General features: G+C 38.2%; 1 long non-coding RNA gene across 1 annotated transcript; it reads left to right on the top strand.

The window, feature by feature from the left end:
* Positions 1–18,509: 18,509 nt before the first annotated feature.
* LOC135721300 (uncharacterized) lies at positions 18,510–19,338 on the top strand. Its single transcript, XR_010521475.2, has 4 exons — positions 18,510–18,727; positions 18,810–18,957; positions 19,047–19,112; positions 19,190–19,338. It is a non-coding gene; the product is annotated as an uncharacterized lncRNA (long non-coding RNA).
* Positions 19,339–19,818: the final 480 nt, after the last annotated feature.

Genomic DNA, 19,818 nt, shown 5'->3' with positions numbered 1-19,818 from the left:
ACCCTAGCAACATAAAATACAAACAGTTATATCTCGGCATCAGAACATCGTAGAGACACGGGGGTTGGACCGTTTTACTTGTGACTAGGGGTGTAACAATTGGGCACATCATTGGCCACTCCCGAGCCACGCCCCTAGCAACCAAATTTGAGCACCCTAGCAACCGAATAAACAAAGCCTTATATCTCCGCATCAGAACATCGTAGAGACACGGGGTTTGGACCGTTTTACTTGTGACTCGGAGTGTAATCACTGGGCACATCATTGGCCACTCCCAAGCCACGCCCCTAGCAACCAAATACAGTACCCTAGCAACAGAGTAAACAAAGCCTTATATCTCCGCATCAAAACATCGTAGAGACACGGGGGTTGGACCGTTTTACTTGTGACTCGGAGTGTAATCACTGGGCACATAATTGGCCACTCCCAAGCCACGCCCCTAGCAACCAAATACAGTACCCTAGCAACAGAGTAAACAAAGCCTTATATCTCCGCATCAGAACATCGTAGAGACACGGGGGTTGGACCGTTTTACTTGTGACTCGGAGTGTAATCACTGGGCACATCATTGGCCACTCCCAAGCCACGCCCCTAGCAACCAAATACAGTACCCTAGCAACAGAGTAAACAAAGCCTTATATCTCCACATCAGAACATCGTAGAGACATGGGGGTTGGACCGTTTGACTCGTGACTCGGAGGGTAATCACTAGTGGATGCCATTTTTTTCCCTAGCAACCAAATACAGTACCCTAGCAACAGAGTAAACAAAGCCTTATATCTCCGCATCAGAACATCGTAGAGACATGGGGTTTGGACCGTTTGACTCGTGACTCGGAGGGTAATCACTAGTGGATGCCATTTTTTTCCCTAGCAACCAAATACAGTACCCTAGCAACAGAGTAAACAAAGCCTTATATCTCCGCATCAGAACATCGTAGAGACACGGGGGTTGGACCGTTTGACTCATGACTCGGAGGGTAATCACTAGTGGTTGCATTTTTTTTCCCTAGCAACCAAATACAGTACCCTAGCAACAGAGTAAACAAAGCCTTATATCTCCGTATCAGAACATCGTAGAGACACGGGGGTTGGACCGTTTGACTCGTGACTCGGAGGGTAATCACTAGTGGATGCCATTTTTTTCCCTAGCAACCAAATACAGTACCCTAGCAACAGAGTAAACAAAGCCTTATATCTCCGCATCAGAACATCGTAGAGACACGGGGTTTGGACCGCTTGACTCGTGACTCGGAGTGTAATCACTAGTGGATGCCAATTTTCTCCCTAGCAACCAAATACATTACCCTAGCAACAGAGTAAACAAAGCCTTTTATCTCCACATCAGAACATCGCAGAGACACGGGGGTTGGACCGTTTGACTCGTATCTCGGAGTGTAATCACTAGTGGATGCCAATTTTTTCCCTAGCAACCAAATACAGTACCCTAGCAACAGAGTAAACAAAGCCTTATATCTCTGCATCAGAACATCGTAGAGACACGGGGGTTGGACCGTTTTACTTTTGGCTTGGAGTATAATCATAAATTGTCCCCTGAAATTTGCCACGGCAAGCACCACTCACATTTTCTTCAGGAAATGTACCTATCTAGTTATGTTGGCTTGAGAAAGCCAACATACTGTTGTTGCACTTAAACTTATTATTATTATTATTATTATTATTCTTTTTCTTCTGAGACTAAAATTTCTAACTCTAACTCGTCCTAGAGCTTTCAAGCTACAGCCATCAAACTTTGGACAGACTTTCGGTCTGATCTGACGAGGTGTGCTATATCTTTTCTAACTGATGGGACCTTCCGAATTCCTAAACGGGGCGCTGAAACACCCCAAAATTTCCATTGACTTAACATTGAGACAAACTTTGACGGGTCAAAGCTGCGAGTGAGAAACTTGTAGAAACTTGTGGCTTACCACATTTAAGGAGGCTGACAGGCTGTGTAAGAACATACCTCACAATGGGGTGTAAGCTGTACCCCTGGGGTGTAAGAGGCCCCCAAAATTTCCCATTGACTTATAATGGGGCAGGAAACATGCCCATAAAAGGGAATAAAAGCGTACCAGATGGAATATCTTCACTTTAGAATGTCGTAGAGACATGGGGGTGGGCTCATTTTACTCAAGCATCCAATCAGTCTCTTAGGATCACCCCAGAGCTATTAAGCCACGCCCCTAGCAACAATTTTGGGTACCCTAGCAACATCTCCCATAGACTACCATTATAAAAAGCCCAGATGGATATCTTTGCACCAGAGTGTCATAGAGACATAGGGGTGGGCTCATTTTACTCAGGCATCCAATCAGTCTTTTAGGATTCTTATTGAGGTATTAAGCCACGCCCCTAGCAACAAAATATGAAGACCCTAGCAACATAATAAACAAAGCCTTATATCTCTGGATCTGAACATCGTAGAGACACAGGGGTTGGACCGTTTTACTTGTGGCTTGAAGTGTAATCATTATGGGATGCCAATTTTCTCCCTAGCAACCAAACTTAGTACCCTAGCAACGGAATAAACAAAGCCTTATATCTCCGCTTCAGAACATCATAGAGACACGGGGGTTGGACCGTTTTACTTGTGGCTTGAAGTGTGATCATTATGGGATGCCAATTTTCTCCCTAGCAACCAAACTTAGTACCCTAGCAACGGAATAAACAAAGCCTTATATCTCCGCATCAGAACATTGTAGAGACACGGGGGTTGGACCGTTTTACTTGTGGCTTGAAGTGTGATCATTATGGGATGCCAATTTTCTCCCTAGCAACCAAACTTAGTACCCTAGCAACGCAATAAATGTTAGCTTCATGCTAGCTTCCTGCTAATCATGCTAGCTTCATGCTAGCTTCATGCTAATCATGCTAACATCATGCTAGCTTCATGCTAATCATGCTAACTTCATTCTAGCTTCATGCTAATCATGCTAACTTCATGCTAACTTCATGCTAGCTTCATGCTAATCATGCTAACTTCATGCTAGCTTCATGCTAATCATGCTAGCATCATGCTAGCTTCATGCTAATCATGCTAGCTTCATGCTAACTTCATGCTAATCATGCTAGCTTCATGCTAGCTTCATGCTAATCATGCTAGCTTCATGCTAGCTTCATGCTAATCATGCTAGCATCATGCTAGCTTCATGCTAATCATGCTAGCTTCATGCTAATCATGCTAGCATCATGCTAGCTTCATGCTAATCATGCTAGCATCATGCTAGCTTCATGCTAATCATGCTAGCATCATGCTAGCTTCATGCTAATCATGCTAGCATCATGCTAGCTTCATGCTAATCATGCTAGCATCATGCTAGCTTCATGCTAATCATGCTAGCATCATGCTAGCTTCATGCTAATCATGCTAGCATCATGCTAGCTTCATGCTAATCATGCTAACATCATGCTAGCTTCATGCTAATCATGCTAGCATCATGCTAGCTTCATGCTAATCATGCTAGCATCATGCTAGCTTCATGCTAATCATGCTAGCATCATGTTAGCTTCATGCTAATCATGCTAGCATCATGTTAGCATCATGCTAGCTTCATGCTAATCATGCTAACATCATGCTAGCTTCATGCTAATCATGCTAGCATCATGCTAGCTTCATGCTAATCATGCTAGCATCATGCTAGCTTCATGCTAATCATGCTAGCATCATGCTAGCTTCATGCTAATCATGCTAACATCATGCTAGCTTCATGCTAATCATGCTAGCATCATGCTAGCTTCATGCTAATCATGCTAGCATCATGCTAGCTTCATGCTAATCATGCTAGCATCAAGCTAGCTTCATGCTAATCATGCTAGCATCAAGCTAGCTTCATGCTAATCATGCTAGCATCATGCTAGCTTCATGCTAATCATGCTAGCATCATGCTAGCTTCATGCTAATCATGCTAGCTTCATGCTAATCATGATAGCATCAAGCTAGCTTCATGCTAATCATGCTAGCATCATGCTAGCTTCATGCTAATCATGCTAACATCATGCTAGCTTCATGGTAAATCATGCTACCTTCATACTTAAACATACTAACAACCAGATAGCCTACTAAACTAAACTTATGTCAAACCGTTTTAAACGTTCAGGCTACGCTTTCTCAAGCCAACATAAAGTTTGTCTTCAAACTTTACTATCTAGTTATTATTATTATTCTTTTTCTTCTGAGACTAAAATTTCTAACTCTAACTCGTCCTAGAGCTTTCAAGCTACAGCCATCAAACTTTGGACAGACTTTCGGTCTGATCTGACGAGGTGTGCTATATCTTTTCTAACTGATGGGACCTTCCGAATTCCTAAACGGGGCGCTGAAACACCCCAAAATTTCCATTGACTTAACATTGAGACAAACTTTGACGGGTCAAAGCTGCGAGTGAGAAACTTGTAGAAACTTGTGGCTTACCACATTTAAGGAGGCTGACAGGCTGTGTAAGAACATACCTCACAATGGGGTGTAAGCTGTACCCCTGGGGTGTAAGAGGCCCCCAAATTTTCCCATTGACTTATAATGGGGCAGGAAACATGCCCATAAAAGGGAAAAAAAGCGTCCCAGATGGAATATCTTCACTTTAGAGTGTCTTAGAGACATGGGGGTGGGCTCATTTTACTCAAGCATCCAATCAGTCTCTTAGGATCACCCCAGAGATATTAAGCCACGCCCCTAGCAACAATTTTGGGTACCCTAGCAACATCTCCCATAGATTACCATTATAAAAAGCCCAGATGGATATCTTTGCACCAGAGTGTCATAGAGACATAGGGGTGGGCTCATTTTACTCAGGCATCCAATCAGTCTCTTAGGATTCTTATTGAGGTATTAAGCCACGCCCCTAGCAACAAAATATGAAGACCCTAGCAACATAATAAACAAAGCCTTATATCTCTGGATCTGAACATCGTAGAGACACAGGGGATGGACCGTTTTTCTTGTGGCTTGAAGTGTAATCATTATGGGATGCCAATTTTTTCCCTAGCAACCAAACTTAGTACCCTAGCAACGGAATAAACAAAGCCTTATATCTCCGCTTCAGAACATCATAGAGACACGGGGGTTGGACCGTTTTACTTGTGGCTTGAAGTGTGATCATTATGGGATGCCAATTTTCTCCCTAGCAACCAAACTTAGTACCCTAGCAACGGAATAAACAAAGCCTTATATCTCCGCATCAGAACATTGTAGAGACACGGGGGTTGGACCGTTTAACTTGTGGCTTGAAGGGTGATCATTATGGGATGCCAATTTTCTCCCTAGCAACCAAACTTAGTACCCTAGCAACGCAATAAATGTTAGCTTCATGCTAGCTTCTTGCTAATCATGCTAGCTTCATGCTAGCTTCATGCTAATCATGCTAACATCATGCTAGCTTCATGGTAATCATGCTAACTTCATGCTAGCTTCATGCTAATCATGCTAACTTCATGCTAGCTTCATGCTAATCATGCTAACATCATGCTAGCTTCATGCTAATCATGCTATCATCATTCTAGCTTCATGCTAATCATACTAGCATCATGCAAGCTTCATGCTAACTTCATGCTAATCATGCTAGCTTCATGCTAGCTTCATGCTAATCATGCTAGCATCATGCTAGCTTCATGCTAATCATGCTAACATCATGCTAGCTTTATGCTAATCATGCTAGCATCATGCTAGCTTCATGCTAATCATGCTAGCATCATGCTAGCTTCATGCTAGCATCATGCTAGCTTCATGCTAATCATGCTAGCATCATGCTAGCTTCATGCTAATTATGCTAGCATCATGCTAGCTTCATGCTAATCATGCTAGCATCATGCTAGCTTCATGCTAATCATGCTAGCATCATGCTAGCTTCATGCTAATCATGCCAACATCATGTTAGCATCATACTAGCTTCATGCTAATCATGCTAGCTTCATGCTAGCATCATGCTAGCTTCATGCTAATCATGCTAGCATCATGCTAGCTTCATGCTTATCATGCTAGCTTCATGCTAATCATGCTAGCATCAAGCTAGCTTCATTCTAATCATGCTAGCATCATGCTAGCTTCATGCTAATCATGCTAACATCATGCTAGCTTCATGGTAAATCATGCTACCTTCATACTTAAACATACTAATAGCCAGATAGCCTACTAAACTAAACTTATGTCAAACCGTTTTAAACGTTCAGGCTACGCTTTCTCAAGCCAACATAAAGTTTGTCTTCAAACTTTACTATCTAGTTATTCTTTTTCTTCTGAGACTAAAATTTCTAACTCTAACTCGTCCTAGAGCTTTCAAGCTACAGCCATCAAACTTTGGACAGACTTTCGGTCTGATCTGACGAGGTGTGCTATATCTTTTCTAACTGATGGGACCTTCCGAATTCCTAAACGGGGCGCTGAAACACCCCAAAATTTCCATTGACTTAACATTGAGACAAACTTTGACGGGTCATAGCTGCGAGTGAGAAACTTGTAGAAACTTGTGGCTTACCACATTTAAGGAGGCTGACAGGCTGTGTAAGAACATACCTCACAAAGGGGTGTAAGCTGTACCCCTGGGGTGTAAGAGGCCCCCAAAATTTCCCATTGACTTATAATGGGGCAGGAAACATGTCCATAAAAGGGAATAAAAGCGTCCCAGATGGAATATCTTCACTTTAGAGTGTCTTAGAGACATGGGGGTGGGCTCATTTTACTCAAGCATCCAATCAGTCTCTTAGGATCACCCCAGAGCTATTAAGCCACGCCCCTAGCAACAATTTTGGGTACCCTAGCAACATCTCCCATAGACTACCATTATAAAAAGCCCAGATGGATATCTTTGCACCAGAGTGTCATAGAGACATAGGGGTGGGCTCATTTTACTCAGGCATCCAATCAGTCTCTTAGGATTCTTATTGAGGTATTAAGCCACGCCCCTAGCAACAGAATATGAAGACCCTAGCAACATAATAAACAAAGCCTTATATCTCTGGATCTGAACATCGTAGAGACACAGGGGTTGGACCGTTTTACTTGTGGCTTGAAGTGTAATCATTATGGGATGCCAATTTTCTCCCTAGCAACCAAACTTAGTACCCTAGCAACGGAATAAACAAAGCCTTATATCTCCGCTTCAGAACATCATAGAGACACGGGGGTTGGACCGTTTTACTTGTGGCTTGAAGTGTGATCATTATGGGATGCCAATTTTCTCCCTAGCAACCAAACTTAGTACCCTAGCAACGGAATAAACAAAGCCTCATATCTCTGCATCAGAAAATTGTAGAGACACTGGGGTTGGACCGTTTTACTTGTGGCTTGAAGTGTGATTATTATGGGATGCCAATTTTCTCCCTAGCAACCAAACTTAGTACCCTAGTAACGGAATAAACAAAGCCTTATATCTCCGCATCAGAACATTGTAGAGACACGGGGGTTGGACCGTTTTACTTGTGGCTTGAAGGGTGATCATTATGGGATGCCAATTTTCTCCCTAGCAACCAAACTTAGTACCCTAGCAACGGAATAAACAAAGCCTCATATCTCTGCATCAGAAAATTGTAGAGACACTGGGGTTGGACCGTTTTACTTGTGGCTTGAAGTGTGATTATTATGGGATGCCAATTTTCTCCCTAGCAACCAAACTTAGTACCCTAGTAACGGAATAAACAAAGCCTTATATCTCCGCATCAGAACATTGTAGAGACACGGGGGTTGGACCGTTTTACTTGTGGCTTGAAGGGTGATCATTATGGGATGCCAATTTTCTCCCTAGCAACCAAACTTAGTACCCTAGCAATGCAATACATGTTAGCTTCATGCTAGCTTCCTGCTAATCATGCTAGCTTCATGCTAGCTTCATGCTAATCATGCTAGCTTCATGCTAATCATGCTAACTTCATGCTAGCTTCATGCTAATCATGCTAACTTCATGCTAGCTTCATGCTAATCATGCTAGCATCATGCTAGCTTCATGCTAATCATGCTAGCTTCATGCTAGCTTCATGCTAATCATGCTAACTTCATGCTAGCTTCATGCTAATCATGCTAACATCATGCTAGCTTCATGCTAATCATGCTAACATCATGTTAATCATGCTAACTTCATGCTAGCTTCATGCTAATCATGCTAACTTCATGCTAGCTTCATGCTAATCATGCTAGCATCATGCTAGCTTCATGCTAATCATGCTAGCTTCATGTTAATCATGCTAACTTCATGCTAGCTTCATGCTAATCATGCTAACTTCATGCTAATCATGCTAACATCATGCTAGCTTCATGCTAATCATGCTAGCATCATGCTAGCTTCATGTTAATCATGCTAGCATCATGCTAATCATGCTAGCATCATGCTAGCTTCATGCTAACTTCATGCTAATCATGCTAGCTTCATGCTAGCTTCATGCTAATCATGCTAGCATCATGCTAGCTTCATGCTAATCATGCTAGCATCATGCTAGCTTCATGCTAACTTCATGCTAATCATGCTAGCATCATGCTAGCTTCATGCTAATCATGCTAGCATCATGTTAGCTTCATGCTAATCATGCTAGCATCATGCTAGCTTCATGCTAATCATGCTAGCATCATGCTAGCTTCATGCTAATCATGCTAGCATCATGCTAGCTTCATGCTAATCATGCTAACTTCATGCTAATCATGCTAGCTTCATGCTAATCATGCTAACTTCATGCTAATCATGCTGGCATCATGCTAGCTTCATGCTAATCATGCTAGCATCATGCTAGCTTCATGCTAATCATGCTAACATCATGCTAGCTTCATGGTAAATCATGCTACCTTCATACTTAAACATACTAACAGCCAGATAGCCTACTAAACTAAACTTATGTCAAACCGTTTTAAACGTTCAGGCTACGCTTTCTCAAGCCAACATAAAGTTTGTCTTCAAACTTTACTATCTAGTTAATACTTAATAGCACATATTAATGCCTGATTCTGCAAAACCTCATTCTACATCCTTAACCCTTCCCATTTCTACCAATACTTAAAATGTATAACTTCTTTAGTATTAGTTGTTGGAGTATATTGAGGCAAAAGTAGTTAATAGTTAGTTAATAGAGAGAATTGGACCCTAAAGTGGGACCAGAATAATTGATGTACTTTTATATATTATTTATTCGAGCCATTTCAAGCCTATCCTTGTATCATGTACTAAATAGGATTTAGAAAGTAATTAGTAATAAGTAATTAAATAGAGTAATTTGGAGAGAGTAATTTGTAAAGTAATCTAATTACATGATTGAAGATGTAATTAGTAACTAGTAATTAATTACTTTTTTGAGTAACTTACCCAACACTGGTCGTTAATGACATTATTTTCATTTTTTTGGGTGAACTATGCTTTTAAAATACTTAAAGGGTGTGTTGCAGGTTAAATTTTTCAACGAATTTGTGCAATTTGCTTGTTGGTAATAAACATTTAAACTGTTATCCATTGTATTTTATTTTGTTGGGTATCACAAAACAGAATATAATACGGAAAAGGACAGCGATTTGATAGATAGATAGATAGATAGATAGATAGATAGATAGATAGATAGATAGATAGATAGATAGATAGATAGATAGATAGATAGATCAAACTGTGCAGCCTCTCTGATCAACAAAGTATATAAAAGTGCTTAACCCATTCAGCAGGTCCAACCATGTACAGGATTTATAAAAATAGTGATCAATGAGCGGTTTCTCCTCAAATGGCATAGCCTTTGACATCATTTTATGTAAAAAGCCGCCGAACGCCTGTTTATTACAGTATGTATGCGGTCAGATCTGAGTGTGCTGCAGCTGCTGACCGCTGCCTGCTTCTGCGTATAAAATGATCGTGTGATTCATTATGATCGCATAAACAATATAACAAAGCATCCTTTTATTTCACAAAACAATATATTTGAGATATTATTTGATAGACTAGTAAGTGTGGATTAAGGATGTTTAAAAATCTCTAGTCTGATGGTCAGGACATGAATGGATCAAATCAGCAGATTTGTGAAGTTTTATTTATCTCCACATATATCATAAATAATAATTACCATGGTAACTTTGCAGTATAACACATTATATATTTGTATATATATGTATATATGATTTCCATATTATATATGTAAGTATTAAACAGCAATAAATGTCTAATCTATCTCTATGGCTCTGGATGAGGCTTTCATCCACTTCTCCCCAATGTGATGTCATCACCGATTTGCTTAAAAATTTTAATACCAAAAACGTAAAATAAAGTGGTCTCTAAGACCATTTTTGAGACATTTTAAAAATGATATACATATCTTGAGTGATTTATGTACCCATTAATCGACAGTGGTGGTTAACCTGCAACACGCACTTTAATATTGAAAGACAACCTTAGAGAATATTGGTTGTTTTTAATCTAAAAGGCACGAATGAAAAAGAAGAATGACTGAATGTTGACTTGTTTTAACTGGTACAAATGTGTGTTCTGTTTTTGTACGTATTTGCTCTCGGATAATGAAACCTGACATGTGAGCTGCCCAACCCTTTAGCCCTTGACCAGACTGAGGCATTTATCAGGAAATTCCGTTAGGTTGTGTTTACATTCCTCATGATGGCACCTATTTGTTTAATCCTTTGTGTGGACAGACTTGATGTTATGTAGGGTGGTTTACTGTAAACATTCATTTATTTCTTTTTTATCATTAGTGTATTGGTAAAGCCTATTTGGGACTTGAATGTGTACAAACAAAAACATTTCAATCTCTTTTTAACCATCTAAAAAAGAAAATATTAGGACATCTCATTAAAATTATATTGGATGCTTGTCATTAAGTCTGTCTGGGAAACTCATACCTGCAGTTGTTACAACGACATGTTATATGAAGTAACATACACCAAACCTTTACAACGACATGGTAACAAAAACATTCCAACTGTATCACATACACATACATAGATATATTAGCATTTCACAGAATGGTGCTCTTACAATAATTTGGACCTAAACATCAATAAAACCAAGAAAGTTATTCTGGACTTCTGGATATTCAAACGCATCAAGTACTCTGCCCCCTGCATACATGGAGATGAGGTAGAGAATGTAGAAAACTTTCAATTTTAAAGACTCCACTTATCCTAAACATCATTTGTTTTTCCTCCTGCCCTCCGAGAGGAGATACTATTAAAACCAAAAAACTGTCTGAAAAACAGTTTCTTCCCCCAAGAAGCTAAATGCTTTAATGCATTGTGCAATAACAAAACTGTTCCTGAGTCTGCTGCTACGACAACAAAAACTCCAGAAATTTCTCCTAAATGGAAGTAAACAGCATGGTTTGGGTAGCAGGTGTCTTTAAGTTTTTCACCCTTGATTTGTGGGAATGTCTTAATTGGAGGGTAGTTGATGTGTTTTTACCACCCTTTGGAATGCATTTTGGTCTGAGACAGTTGATAGGCAGACTTGTTTTTGATCATGTTGAAAAATGGACACACCCTCCCTGTACAATGTTACCTTTTGTGTATCATGTAGAATAGTTTCCCACTTACAAATACAACTTCAAGTGCTTGAAACTTGTAATTATTACAAGGCGGGCAGCACTAAAACTATAAGAAACCAATATTCAGTTACATTATTTTGTTCTTTTTTTATTGCCATGTATATGTGATTGTTTATTCACATATTAAGAAACTTCAGGAGTTCACTGGCAGGTTTACAAGTCAATAAAGTTGAGTTCAAGACTTCATTGGGAAGATTTGATCTGTTCAGGATTTTTTGTCATCACCTAATGTCCAGTCTTTAGGCAGTCTCAAATTTCTTGCATGTGAAGTTTTCCTTTATCTAAACCTGTTTTTCTTTTCCATTGTGTGCATGACAATATCATCTTTACATCTTTGTGCGTCTTTGAAAAACAATGACTACGGCAAGCCAGTTAAAAGAACATTCTGTTGAGGTTTTGTTGTGCTAATTTATTAATGTTAAGAAAGTATGGTTTTGATGTCAGCCCTACTTATTATGTCATCATTAAAGTGCACATCAAGGCCACAAATACAGAAACTCATCTGCACCCTTCTCAATGCTTATACAGTGGCAAGAAAAAAGTTTGTGACCCCCTTGGACTGGAATGGTTTTCTGCAATTTAAATTTGCCTTAAAATGTAATCAGGGGCCCATGTATAAACCTTTGTGTAGACTTTCTTTTTAAACCATGCACATGCCAGAACCTGTGAAAACCCAGACATTGGGAAACTTTGCGTGCATGGATCTTTACCTCACACACTCTTAGAAATTGCCCAGATACCATTGGTACCATATATGGCTTAAAAAAGTTTGTCTATGCATGTCATCTGAAAGTGTGGCATGCTTAGCAAGTGTATGCAAAGCATACTGGAAGTGTGACCTTTGCATTTAACCCTTCCCAGTAAGTAGCGAACACACGCACTGCAAGTTTTGACCACACACCCCCAGACCAGTGGGCAGCTATCCCAGCGCCAGGGAAACCAGGGGTTAGGGTGCCTTGCTCAAGGGCACAACAGTCACAACCTGCCAGTTCTCGGGTTACAAGCCTGACTCTCTAATCACTAGGCAATGACTCTCCTGCAACCTGCAGATCATTTGCAATTTCCCTCCATGTAGGGCACCACAATGACTCAGTGTGTGTCACATTTCCTCATACACCTTTCTGCTTAGAACGGTAAAAACAAATTGAGGTGGATATTTAGTCTATTTATCTTCATCACTGTTGATGGTTGTTCAACAACGTACACAACATCTGATTCTTTGTATACAGAAATAACCTGCTCATGGACACTGCCTGCATGTTGACATAGACAATAATGCAGAAGCAAAAATGAAAACTGATATGTAGCCTAAATAATTTGAGGCTATGTCAAGAGATTGATTTCTATCCCTTTCAAGCCTTATAAAGTTGAACTACTATTGATCGTATGTCTTCAGAAAGCTCTTTTTTGTGAGGCATGGTTCACATCAGTTGATGGTTCGTACAAACAGCAATCTTTTACTTTTGACATTAAAACTCAGATTAATATGGTGAATTTTAACCAGAAGTGACCATCACTATGTTGTACTCCCTTTTTGTGTATCTGTGTATGTTTGAAACAATATTGTTAAATGATGTAATGAAAAACATGCGGGACTAGAATGTAACCTGACAACTCTGAGCAGATGCTTTCATTACAGTAAAACTATTGTTGAACTCTCTACAAAGGTTAATTTAGTTTTTTTTAGTTTGTTAATGTGGCCTCTTTCTTTATCTAACTTTAATATATTGTAGCTTCTTTACTGTCACTTTTTTTAGGAAACCACAAGAACATCAAGAACTTCTCTTAGTTATTGTTTTTATCTATTTACATTAATTACAAGTGCATTTAAATTAATTAATAACTGCTCTCAGTTTGTGGTCCTTTTAAAAGTCAAACACATTCAAATTGCAAACAGATGGTAAACAGCAGATGATTTAAATTGTAAATTGGAAGAACACACAGAACCAGAATAAAACTTCCTTGAATGACACCTAAGTGTTTTGTTATGAACAAGCTTTAGAGATATGTAATTGGTATCATGGGGACATAAGTGTAAAAACAAATATATTTAGCAGTTCTTGTTGGTCTTATCAGGTCTTTCAATGTAATTAGTTAAAAAGTGACCAAACCAGTTTACAGATCACTTTGACTTGACTGAGACTCATTAATATTAGAGATTAGGTTACAGAAAGAAAAGGCTTTTATTAGTGAACACAGGTAAAGGTATGTAATAGGTCATTGAAATAATGCTGGAGTGGAGTCTTTGCATAACAGGTGGCAACTGAACAAAATACGTTTCGTATCCTGTTCTGCCGAATAAAAACTACTGCTGCATGTACCTGAATAGTCATTCTGAACTGGACTATACTCAATTACACTTATAGTTATACTGAACTAGGCTACACTTTAATTTGCAATTCATTTCAACTTTCTTGATTATAAATTGTAAAAAAAAAGTTATTTCAACTTACTTTTTTATTATTTATAGAAACTCCTCACTGTTTAATAAGTTTAAATAAATTTTAATTTCAAGTTTTACAAATTTCAAGTTTTTTTGTAAAAAAATACAAAAAAATACAAAAATTCTTCGAAACATAAACTGCTACAATTTCAACTTTCGGGTTTCTTGAGGACCATGGCAAAGTTTATTTTACTCAGTCTGTGCTTTCTGACGTGTGGTAAGTTAATTTTTACCGCTTCATTATTTTCTCTTTTAGTCAATGGACCACAAATGCTCATTTGACTTTTTAGTTACATTAAGTCTGATTGTGGATTCAAAGTCCTTTGTGTTGTAATTATTTGAATAATTTAGCTTGAATTTTGTCTGATGTGTACATGTTGACATGACACATTTGTCTTTTAAGCAGTGCACATATATTGAAACACTGGAGCTTTAGTTTAACATGACCGATGTCGAAATAAATAACACTCTTTTCACGTTCACACAGTTAACTAAGTACCGTAATTAACTGAATAGTTCAGTCTGCAGGCTATATCAAAGTCTAACAAAGTTTATCTTGTGGTCTCTGAGGTCACTGTTCATTAGTTGTTATTGTATATTAATAATGGAAGTCACACGTGCCAGCTGATGCTATTGTATTGAATAATTGTTAAAGGTTTTACATTTTTGATCTGGACAGTAAGAATGTTGTTTGATTTAATCTGCTAAATTGCAATACTTGTACATTTACTAACATTATTGACAATTTCCCAAAATGCTGCATTGACGTTACCTGTTTAAAAATACAAATCTTTGGATCTAACTGCTGCATCGGTGATACCACAAGCAAATATACAAGGAGGAAATCGGTACATGATGAGAGTCATTTTTGGGTGAACTATCCTTTAAGACCATTTTTCAAATACAGTATATGTAATTTTATCAAAAGTACAAATTCTTTTTACTTTTGAATTTGCCAGCAGGGTTCAGAAAACTGTAACACTGTTATGCGCACAGTTCTTTACAAGTCTTTTTTTCTCTCTAGCCCCAACTTTTTCTGAGAGCGCCAGTGGTTTGTGTTTAATTTGTGACCCATTCTGTGGGAAAGTAATTTTTAGTGATTTACTGTTTTCTACATAAAGTCATACTACATTATTCAAGATGACTGAGTAAGATCTTGTCAAAAGTTGAAATTAATCATTAGTAGATTATGAGACCTTAACCTAGATTTCACAGACACAATATACTAAAGATTAGTGTAAGTTTATAAAGCTTTGCACAGTCTCGTTCCTATCTTACCATATCTGCGCTACTCATCTGACCAACGGTGAGCTCGAACTGCTTCACTGCAGAAGCTGCCTTGGAGGCTCCGCCGAGGGCTTAAACCAGTAACGAGCATTTTGATTGGTCGTTTTTGTGAACCAATCACATTCTTTGATCTACCCCATAAGTGTCATACTTAAGGTAAAAACTTAAGGTGCTTTATGCAACCGAGCCCTACCTCCAGCAGCACATCTGAAGATGTAAATAAACAGCAACTATGACTAACATTAACTCCCTGGGGTTAAAAAAATGCAAGGACGCGCTTTGACATGTTTGTTTCTCATCAAAGCGGAATCAACTTGATTTATTCTCTCATGTATAATCATAAACTTATGTGTAAGTTATCTGAAACTGTGAAAAGTCTACTTTTATATGTGTATGTAGACACAAGCGACAATGGTTTGAAAAAAGGAAAAAAAATTTAGTAACCAACATGTGAAACAGGCACGAAAAAGAAAGTCGTGCCATGGACACGTGAAAACGTGGGAACACGTAACCTAAACACTCGAAACATTTCGAGCTGAATTCAAAACCAGTCACATTCCTATCTAACCATAGGTGTGTTCGACTTCATGCGGCGCTGCGCAGACCGATCGGCGGCTGACTTGAAGCAGTGCATTCCGGTTAGTATTTTTGTCCGACTTAAGCTGGCGCTGCAGGCACGTGACTGTGTCATATGGTTTTTAAGTACCGCGAGAGCGATTCGAGATCAGCCGCCTGAGTTAGCCAGCGCAGTTCCCGAAGAGGAGCTGCACGGGCTGTAATGACGACACAGCTGTTTCAAGATTGGTCGGATTCACCACGACAACAATCACGTGTGTTTCGTGTGTATTTTCACGCCCTCAGTTCCACAAATGCTCACAAATCTGTATTTTTTTAACAGTTAAAGCTCTTTTCATGTAGTCGCGATGTTATATTGTGTCATCTTCATCAAAATAAAATGGATAAAAAACGTAGACCCCACTACATTGGTATTTAAATAATATATGCTTATGTTGAACTTTATTCTTGTAAAAACAGATGCTGTAAGCCTCTTCAGTTCCACTCATGCTCATGCACGGACATTCAAAACAATATAATTCACTTTTTATGTAGTTTACATCTAACAAATCATGTTTAATGCGATTAAGCAAGCAAATGGCACGTGATCAGCCATGCCTGACGCAATTGCTGCAAACTACGGGAACCACAGCGCGTCCGACTACACGTCTCCGTTTTCAGCTCCTCCGCGCCTGCACGCGGCTAATCTCGCCGATCGGTTACATCCAACGACAGCCGATGTCAAACACACCTCATATCTGCGCTATTCACCTGACCAACGGTGAGCTCGAACTGCTTCACTGCAGAAGCTGCCTTGAAGGCTCCGGTTGAGGACTTTCATTGGTCATTTTTGTGAATCAATCAAATTTCTTTCTATCCCTGAGCTCATGTTTAAGTAAAACTCCAATCTGAACTGGTTTGGGAAAAAAATCACGCATCTGGGTTCAGAGCACTTCTTTTGTGGGGGTGGAGCTATGACCTAGTAGGGATGTGCCCGAAGCCGAATACGTTATTCGGAAGGGCACGGATAATGGCTTTAAAACGAATAACGAATTCATCCGAATAACAGAAAAAAAATTCGGCCAGATATAATCACATGTTTACTGGAACAGAGCTAAATTATAAACCCCTTAAAGCACGTATGATATGTGTGTGAAGTGAATGAGTGCAATCTATAAAATTACATGAATGGCATTTTCTGCGCGTCCCTTATTTAGAAACGGGAGCTGTTTTGGATTTAGTTTAAAAACGCTGCTAATATCAAACTTCTTTTAACCCAACTGTAAAAAATGACCCTTATTATTTTTTTTAATTACACAAGACCAGAAAACCTTGATAAAATGCTGCACTCTGATAATAAAATATTCGTTAATATCTCCGTGTCTCCGTCTGACTTCCGTCACAGATGATCTTTTTATTACTTCAAGTTAAAGAAAGCTTCATTGTCAATCTAGGTGAATATAAAATAAATAAGCAAATAGATAAAAATATGAAAATTTAAACTCAAGATTATTATGACATGAATTGCAATTAACATAAAAATAAAGTAATAATTAATAACTGAAAAATTTGAATTAAATCTTTCTAATTACCTTATTGTTTAAAATCATTTTGATTGTTTTGAACTAAGTCAAAACTGGTTTATAAATAATAGAGCATACTGTTATTTGAAATTTTAAACGAATATCTGATTATTTATTTATTTATATGAAGATTAATGAGAGAGTTTTTTTAAACAATTTGTTCTGTTTGCGCAAACGCTGTATTGACATAGTTAATAATGAGCTTATTATAAAAGTATAATTGTAATGCTTATTATACTTTCGTAAATTCTTGTGAAAACAGATGTTTTTGAACTATTCTGTCAGTGTCGATCTTAATAACTTTTTAACATAAATCAGTCCCGAATTTATGTCTCTTAACTCTTTAAACATCAAGGAAGTCCTGCATTTTATTTTCAAATACCTGCATGTTTTTAAACCGAAACCAAGTTGTCAGACATGACAGGCATCTTAGTATATTAGGTTAATCATTTCCCTCTCAGAAAACGTACAAATAACCATCATATTAGCTGTTTCATAACTAAAGTATTTGAATAGCTAGACGAGAGATTTATTTCATTTAGACAGAATGGGTCACATATGTAACTGTGCTGAAAGACACAATAAACGCTTAAAGGTGATGTACAGTCAATGCGCTTTCAAGTTCAACACACATAGGCACAAGCTGTATGAGGCTTTGAAAATGAGAAGTTTGTTTTCCATGCCTATTATTAATGAGAATCAAGTTAAGTAGTTATAGCGGGCCGGCATTCGTCAAACTTTTATGACCCCCTCCCCCACCCGGTGACAGTTGCTGTCTGACAGGTCGTGTTTTATGACCCCTTTGACAGGGGGCGGTACCATCAATCAAAATCTATACAAGTTGTCAACTCTAGACAGAGAATGTTTTATCGTTTTATAACCGGTCATTTAGAGTGATTGTTTTTCCTGTGTGTGTTTTATGTCACGCGTATGCTGTCATGTTTAATGACGGCTCGTGTTTCGACATTTGCTGTCTATCAACCCCTCCCTTTTCCACCCGTGCGAGTCTCAACACTGCGTGTCACACTGCGGGTGTGTGTTGTTGAATCATATATATATATATATATATATATATATATATATATATATATATATATATATATATATATATATATATATATGTGTGATTAGATGTAACTGGTTAAACTTAAAGCCGATATTTTCTATCGAACTAGTCTATTTTCTGTTCAGACACAAAGTTTTCTGATGCTGATATTATGTCAGTGTGTGTTTGTGTGGGGGTCGTGTGATGTAATCTTTGAAAGTTTATGACCGAACCTTTATTGGGGAGCGACAAGAGATCTCCCGGACTCAGTTTGGATGGAGCAGAGCTGTTATACTCAAGTCTATTGGTATGTATGTGTTTCGCTGTGTTCGTTCCAGTATTTTGTCTGATTTATTTAAAAACTAAAAATTCGATCTCTGGTATTGCAGCGAAATTGTCTAAACTGGTATTAACTATTCCTGGTAAATCGCGGAGAAGAGTGGCCTGAACAAAAAAGTCAGACCGAGACTAGAACCTCCCGCAGCGTAACAAGGAAATCTTGGAACAAAAGAGACGCCGAGTGGCTCGTGTTGTCCGGTGTGTATTTATTTAATCATGTTACAATAGATTTAAACAAACTGGTTTGTTTTAATATTTTCTAATAACATGTGTTATCTGTTTTAAAGGTTTGGATATCAGCGGCAAAGCGAACGTTGCGTGTACTATTGCAAAATATATAGCGGATCTCCACGGTACGTTTATATTGCATAAGAAAAAAGTTGTTTTATTTAGATATTTGTCCTAATAACTTGTTTTTATCTGTTTACAGGTTAGGATACAGAACACAACGCTTTGGACGTATCTTTAAAAAAGAGAAAAATCAGAGACTTTTTGGATTTGTCTGGGACATTTTAAACATTTTGTGGCATATTGGATTTAAAACATTTCGGATACTGGATACCTGTGTTTGATTTGTCCACAGAGCTGGTCGCTTTTTAAAATCACATGGGTAAGTGACTACATACATTTGTTTTATTTTTCATCGTTTATATAATCAGTCTTTATACTCATTTTCGTATACAGTTTTTTCATTGATTTAAATATATTGTTTTGATGTTGTTTTAAACTTGTGTTCTTAATACCTTTTGGTTTAGTTTTCATCGTTTATATAATCCGTTTTTATACTCATTTTGGTTTAGAGTTTTTTCATTGTTTTAACTATATTGTTTGTTTTTGGTTTAGTTTTATTGTGTTTACATTGTTTGATTATTTGTATATTTTGGGGTTTCGCGGTGTTTCCGAATATTGTGTTAGAAATGGCCCAAAAACGTAATTCGGACTCTGGTTGTATTCAAGCGAATAAAATTATAAGGCGCAATGAATCCACGTTTGATATATTTGATTACGAATTGGAAATGCAAATATTGATAGAAACTGTCAGAGCCATGAATAGAAATC

This window comes from Paramisgurnus dabryanus, chromosome 24 (genome assembly GCF_030506205.2).
Source record: "Paramisgurnus dabryanus chromosome 24, PD_genome_1.1, whole genome shotgun sequence".
Taxonomy (NCBI): Eukaryota; Metazoa; Chordata; class Actinopteri; order Cypriniformes; family Cobitidae; genus Paramisgurnus; species Paramisgurnus dabryanus.
Note: the sequence above shows the minus strand (reverse complement) of the source record. Positions and strands in the feature narration are given on the sequence as shown.